A 7,566-nucleotide genomic window follows, 5' to 3' on the forward strand; every position below is an offset into this window, starting at 1 on the left:
GATGATACTGAAAAAGATCTGATGATATTATGTGGAGACATGGAAGCATGGGAAATCCGGGACCTCACAGTTATCTTTTCCCATGGTGAAATTAGATATTTTATTTCTCCATTTTGTCTTCTACATCTTCAGATTTTTTTAAACATGAGAAGTACTTTCCCTCCTCATGGTGATTTAGCTTGTAGTTACAACCTCTTCTGCAGTCCTTTGTCAAAAACCTTGGAAAATCCAAGTACATGATCTGTTACTCATTTATCTGCTGTTTTACTAATATACCAGATAGTTTTAATAACATGCTACAGTTTTCTATTGCAGGAGGCTTGCTGAAATGTCCTTAGCATATTAGGTTTCTCTTTGTGTTTCATATTGCTAAATGTAATAATAGTTTAAATCAAGCTGTTACTGAAGACTCACTAGAATTTCCCAAGATTATTCACTAGGTCTATTTTTAAAAAAGGAATATATATTTGTTGCTTTCCGGTGCTTTGAGTGTTAGTGAGAAAATATATTTTTGTTTTGAAACTTGATATTAGTGAGAAAATATCTTTTGTTAGAAACTTAAAATGCCACTTTGTTATTAAGCATCTTCAGAATTCAGAACATCAAGAGAAACCCAACCGCTCTTACATTCTGTTACTTCATTCAGCAGTTTTTTGTTGCAGCAATTTCTCTTCCAATACCTAAAGCTTTGTTGGTCTCTCATATTTCTTGTACTTAGAAACAGCAAGAGCAGGAGAGTATTGGGAAAATACTAGATGGAAGTAAATGTAGGTTCCAACTTTTCAAAAGAAAAGCAGACTTTTTGCAATGAATATCTTTCGAGTAAAATTCTGAACTTCTGAAGTTAGAAGGAGCTTTGCTAATGGCTTTACTGAAGCCAGGTTTTTAATCCTCTTATGCTACCTTTCTTGTATGAGAACATAATCAAACAATCTTTTGAAAAAATTACCGTTCCAGTATATGTTTCTGGCTTGAGCTGTTACGGGAGCTACTTGCTTTTTGAAGCAAGGGGGAAAGATAAACTTGAGCAGCCATTTCCCCTGTGGTGCTGGTCAGTACACAGAATACAGGACCATGCTTTATTGTAATCTGAGAATCCCTTCCAGGCCTTGCATGATAAAAGCAGCAAATCAAGACACAGCCCCATCAAGCCTCCAGCTTTGACCTTCAGCCTGTGACTTGAACCGTAAGTATGCTTGTATCAGTTCAGTGCATCATCCAGCAGCCGGCTGTAATCCAGTGACCATCTACCTCTAGTGAATTTGATTCTGTGGGAGAGGTCTAGCAGCATCCCGTTGCAATAAGCAGGAAACCATACTGTTTAGCAATGCCTTGTGCTCAGATAAACCCATTAAGTGGCAGACTCCCCAGCTGCATTGTAGGGTTTTTTCCATCATGCCTCTTGCCTGCCAAGTAACACCATGTGTCAGATGTGTCCTTTTGTCTTGAAACATGTTGAGGTACTGTATTGCATGTCAGAAAAGAGGAATCATAAGAATGTTTTTAATGAAATGCGCTTCATCATATTTAGTTCTTTCACTTCCTTAGTGACAGCACTTCTAAGGCTAAATGACAGTAACTTGTCAAAGGCTACTAATGTATATCTAGCATATATAGAATAAGACCAGTCTTGCTTCATCAGTCCATCTCCAAAATAGCTAATCCATTTTTTAATCCACTTTGCAAGCTACGACATATTGAAATTACAAGGTGCTATGAGAAGGGATGCTGAATCTGAAGTTAACTGCTGTTGTTTCAAAAGCAGTCACTCTCAGAACAATCGAGTAACCTATGGAAAACCTGGGGAAACTGGTGTTAATATAGCTCTTATGTCTGATTCCTTAACAACGTTCTGTGTTTCTCATGGATATCTATAATTAAAAAGAATTTGGTTATTTTCTCATATTCTTTTTATTTGCTTTTTGTATGAAGAGAAAAGGACCTCTGACTCTTGAGAGCCTTTTTTTGGTTTTATTTGTCATTGTTTCTTATATTAAATTTAATTTTGTGACCTCTAACAGGTATCCACTTTCCCCACTTAAGTGTCTGAGAAGTTATTTATGTCTTAGCTTAATCACACTGAACTAAATTAATTTCTGTTAAAATGAATGTGACTAACAGGAAGATGAATTGGGCCTACTTGTATCATCTGATCTTCTCCTCTCCCTCTCTCATTTCTTCAACTTCTGTCATCTATGGTCAGTTGTTTATACTCAGCAACTACAATAGAGTCATATCTTCATTACTTAACCTGTTGTCAGCTCTCTCAGAACTTTAAAAGGAAAAAGTTCACACCAGTATGGCAGTGTTATTGAAATGGAATGAACAGAGGGGCTTGTTTTTATGCCTCATCCAGTATTTCTTCTTTATCCTGTTTAAAATATAGATTAGCTACTTTCTGGGCAATCCCAGGAGGAGGTAGCTCCTGGCAGAGGGAGGGGAAGAGCAGTGGGACGTGGGAGATGGTGTGGTAGTGCCTTCCCCCAGCACAGCTCTCTGCAGAGCTTCTGTCCACCTTCCTCTGAAACACGCAACTGGAGCCCTGACTCTCACGGATGGTAAAGAGGCTGTCGCTCCCCTTCTTGATTTACCCAGAAGCCAAGTTTGACATTGTCTCCCAGTTGTGCCAATGAAAGTGTTTGTGGGTTTTCTTGGTGGAGGGCATCAGTGAAATAATCTGGTTAAAAAATTCTATACTTTAGCAAAAGGAACTTTTAAACAAAAATTATTAATTTAATATAATAGCACAGCCCCACAAACCCTGTATTAGGGTAGCTGCAGTACTGGCAAAACTTATGTTTCATTTTAAAACAAAGCCATCAGTGGTAGCATGTCTGAGGGGGCACATGCTTAGACCTTTTCAATATATGAAAGGGATCAAACTTTTGGGAAACTAGCACATGCACAGTAAGCAAAACCTTATTTAATATGATATGAATGCTGTTCAGGCCTTAATTTCATGAGGAAACTGTATAATGGACTTACAGCTACAATGTAGCTGTACTAATTATAGAAAGGACACAATACATTTTCCTCATTCCCAACTTGTTTATCACTGAAGAGATGGGATCAACTAAAAAAAAACCAAACACAGAAAAGGTAATTGTGATTTAACAATGTCTTTTGTGTTAGATTTATTTTCCTCCCTCAGGAAAGCTGTATAGCTAAAACATAAACTCTTCACCTGCACAGGAAAGATTTAAACTTTGAAGTGATTCTTCGTTACATGATGCCGGTTTTTGCACTGTGGTTACTGTGCTGTGCGTAACACCACAGTATTTTCAATGCTCTAGTGATCAAAAAAAGAAGTACAATACAGACACAATGTAAGTATTGTTGTTTCTGTAAGTACTTACGAGCTTCTGAAAATTCCAAGGGAAGTGGGAATTTGCCTTAAGGAAAGTGTATTTTTTCTGGTACTTCCATAAGCTCCTAAAGAAAGCAGTTGTGTCAGGACTGACAGTTCAAGTAGCCTTTACCTGAGCCTCCACCTGAGGCAAGACCAGAACACAGCTGATAGCTCCTCAGGATTCTGAGTCATGGTGTCTGAGAAAACAGATACTACAGGATTTCAGTGTAGAAGGGCTTTTTAAATGATTCAGTTAAGCTAGATCAAATTCATCTGCAGCCACTTATATTGATTTCCATTCCTACTTGGCTAAGCTAAGCTAGGAAGTCTAGTTTGAATGTGAACTTCAGTGATCAGACAACTTCTTGGATTTGCTCAGTGCAATCAGTTTAAAATCTCATCTTTAATCAGCGTGTCTGACATAGGAAGATTAAGGAGAAGTAAACTAAGGCGTGAATTTACAGCACTAGCTACTTTGCCCTAGTCCTTTCTGAACGAACACTTGTAGTAAGTGTAAGTGTATCCTACTTTCAAAGTGGACTAACTAGGGAACTCTGATGGCATTCCCTAGTCCACTTGGCAGTGGTTACCTTGTATAGCTGAGACCTAAGTTAATCTACTGAAACTTGCTCATATCCCATGTGCGAGATTCATTTGTATTCTTCCACGGTTAGCAGAAAGTGGGCAGAAATGTCAGCAAGCCTGACCTGGAGCATCTCCTCTAAAACTGGTGCTTGTGCAGATAAAGTGTGTAAATGAATTGGGTGCTATGTGATTCAGGTATCTAAAAGGGGCTTTCCTACCATCCCTTGTGCAAGTTCTCCCAGTATTTTCTTCTTTAGGAAATAAATCATATTTTAACAGATGCTTTTTTGAAAGTAAAATCATTGGAATTTCATCTAGAGTAATAAAAATGCTTCTATTTGTACAGTGTGAAGGCCTTGAGTGTTTCTATTTGCAAATCAGCAATGTGGTTTTCTTCTTATGTAAGCATCTAGAAATGCAAAATCAGAACACGCTGGTGAAGCCATTCTTTGTTTGGCCCAACACTGAGAAAAATAACTCTGATGCACCCTCTAGAATTAACAAAACCACATTTATAAGGAAAAGAACCCCTGACAATCTATTTCTAGCCAAAACTAACTGGGTAACCATCACTCTCCTTAGCTGGCCCAAACACAGACTCTCCACCTACCTTCTTATAACTGGGCTGACTCATACACAGTCAGGACCAGACAGTATGCTCTGTAAAACTGAAGCAAATAGGAACCTAAAAGACAGCAAAGAATACTGTCTAACAAACCCCTTTAGTATTTAGTAAATGAAAATTTGTGAGCTAGATGAAAATCTGAGAGAACACCTTCCCCCACCTCAGGCAATTTAAAGTATGTATGGAATAGCGAACAACCAGTGTATATGTACCTCCGGTCATATATTTTTTCTGACACTCATGTCTATAGTTCACTCCTGGCTCATATTCAAGCAAATACAGGACTATGATTGGTTCAAAGAACAAATATCAGGGACTCATAATTGAGTTATGCTTTAAAAGGCACCGAAACAAAAGTATAAGGTGTTAAACCACATCTGAGGTATTGGTCTAGGCTCTGCTATTATTTAAGCAGACTTCCTCGTTATATATGAAGGTACAAAATAGTTGAATAACGAGGTGCATAAAATTCTTTTCCAGCCTGAAATGGATGATCTCAGCATAGGTGAGGGAATAATTTGTCCTGTTGTGCTTTCTCAATTCATTGATTTGTTGCTGTTTAGGTTTTGTGTTTTAGGATTCTTCAAAGAATTGTCTCTGTTTATTCTGTGGGGGCACACAGAACCAAGGGATGAAATCGGTTCCCCTCTTTTATAAGCTGGGCTGGCGAGGATCCTGCTGCCTAAATGTCTGTGCTGGAAGGGACAGGGAGTGCTTGTTGCCCACGCAGATGATTGCTGCTTCCCCTGTGCAGGCAGATACCTAGTGGCTCCTCAGTAAAAGGTCAAGGAAATAGATGGGTGGTGGCTATTTTGGGGTGAGAGCAGAGGGGAGGAAGGGGTAATATCTCCTTGCAGGAGCAATCTACTACTTCCAGTTTCTTCACTGCAGCAGCAGGGGTTAAACCCTCAGCTCTTGAGTTTTGTCAGCACATGTGAGTTACTTTATCCTCTTTTTTAGGGTGCCAAGATCCAATCTTCCCTACATGCTGAGAAGCCCTGGGACAGCCGTGTCAGCAATGCTGTTTTCTAAGAATTCGGCACACTTATATACTTACTGCTCAGATGGTATCTTTGTTGTTTTTCCAGTCATGTCTGCCTCTTATATTTTAAACACAAAGCAGTACAAGGATTAATGCAAGTGGAATGTGCGTACTGGAACATGGCCTATTTGTTACAGGAAACTATTGTCACGCGTTACTGACAATCTGACATAGGCTCGATTGTCTGAATTGCAGCATAAAACGGGAAACTTACCTTTGAGGAAATATAAACCATTTATCAGTGGCTAATCTCCAGGTTGTTTTCTTAACATCAGTGAGAAACAATAATTCAGTGACTTTTTTCTTTTTTGCATCAATCATAGCCATTTACAATACTAGGCAAGAGGAATAGCACCCAAGAAAAGACATTCTGGTCTCTGTGAATTTCATGGCACAATGGGGTTGATTTCAACTGGAATTGGTTTAAAAACTGAAAACGGTCACTTTGGTTTCTCCTCTCTCCTTTTTGGAAGTTTCTAGGCTATGTTTGGCCCATTCCTGGGCTGTGAAAGAAAGTGAAAGCTCAAGCGTGCCCTGGCTCCCCACCACCTTGTTGGCTTAAAAGCTACCCAGGATCTGGCCCAGCCTCTGTCACTGAGATCGAAATGCCCTTTTTAACATAAAAAGAAGTTTATTGGTGGGACAAAAGCTACCGCATTGAATTGCCTTGCAAAGTTTCTTTTAAGGGACACCAGAATTACTGAGAATTCAAATACCATTTAGCTTCAGTAAAACCGTGGGAATTTCTGTCTGCCATAGGCATGACATAAAGGTTAGATTGAGCCCCTGGGGGTGAGGGATATCAGGAGTGAGCAAAGGCAGGAAAGCTGGACAGGGTGCTATGTTTTGCTTCAGGCCTATGACAGCCCTATTGCACTGCTGCTTGGAGGCTTGGCATCCTCTCTTTTTCAGCTGGCCTAACTAAACAGTCCACCTCTTCTTCTGGATGCACATGTATGTCTTGTAGGAACAGAGGGAGCATAGACAGCACTGAAAATCCCACGGGGGATCACAGAGCACACTCCAAAGCACTTGGCTGATGAGCTGCAGCCTGTACAGCAGCACCGTGTACTGTAGTTGTTGACAAGTGTTGTTGAGGCCAGGGTTGGAGAAGGCAGCAGCTGACACCAGTGGTAGTATTCAGGGTGTGAATAGGAAGGAGAGGATGACAGCTGACACAGCAACTGAAGTATGAATCAGGGTGCAGGAAGGGGGAAGGAATTTGCACAAGAACGCAGACAATTTGGATTTTGAGTTCAAAAGTTTTCTTCTAGTGAAAGTAAATGCCTGCTGCTACTTAATCTAAATATAATCACTCTCAGGGGCATTTATACTGTTACCCAACTGCTTATGAAGCAGTTCACCAGTCAGAAGCAACCTGCATATTCATTTTCTAAAGAGAAATTAGTCTTGTTTCTCTGTAGGAAGTGATTAGCACCTTTGCTAAGTATATTGCAATCCTTAGCGAAACCAGATTGTTCCAACACCTGAAAAACAGTAACGTGAATGTTTCCAATCATCAGTGTTTTCAGCAGTATCAATCAAGCAGCATGCTTAAGAAATCAGGAAAACATCTTTATCCAAGCAACTTTTTCCAGTTTCTGTTCTGGTTCAGATTTTCCTCTGATTCAACTCCAGAATAATCGCCTTACAGCAATTGTTAGGAAGGTTGGAAGAGTTAAACTAGGGTGAATATGGCCCTTTTGTTGTGCTATCTGTACTTTTTGTACTCTAAAGCCCAGGGTGACACTTGATATTGTACTTAGTCAAAGCCTTTCAAGCAGTGCTCTCTGTATCAGATTAATGATGCTCTGAGTTACACAGGCAGCAAATCAACCAAATCAATACACATACAATAGTTCAGGTGGGTTTTTGTCAAAAGAATGAAGGACTTGCTGTGACAACAACACCGGAAAGATAGAAATATGTGGGCAGATGGCAGTACGGCCTCGTTTGGACAAGTGA

The 7,566-nt window shown here is 39.8% G+C and overlaps 1 long non-coding RNA gene across 1 annotated transcript; it reads left to right on the forward strand.

Annotated features, from left to right (window-relative positions):
• Nucleotides 1-5,816, forward strand: LOC140647003 (uncharacterized). The gene is made up of 3 exons (XR_012040631.1): nucleotides 1-85; nucleotides 1,107-1,186; nucleotides 5,520-5,816. It is a non-coding gene; the product is annotated as an uncharacterized lncRNA (long non-coding RNA).
• Nucleotides 5,817-7,566: the final 1,750 nt, after the last annotated feature.

This window comes from Ciconia boyciana, chromosome 2 (assembly GCF_034638445.1).
Source record: "Ciconia boyciana chromosome 2, ASM3463844v1, whole genome shotgun sequence".
NCBI lineage: Eukaryota > Metazoa > Chordata > Aves > Ciconiiformes > Ciconiidae > Ciconia > Ciconia boyciana.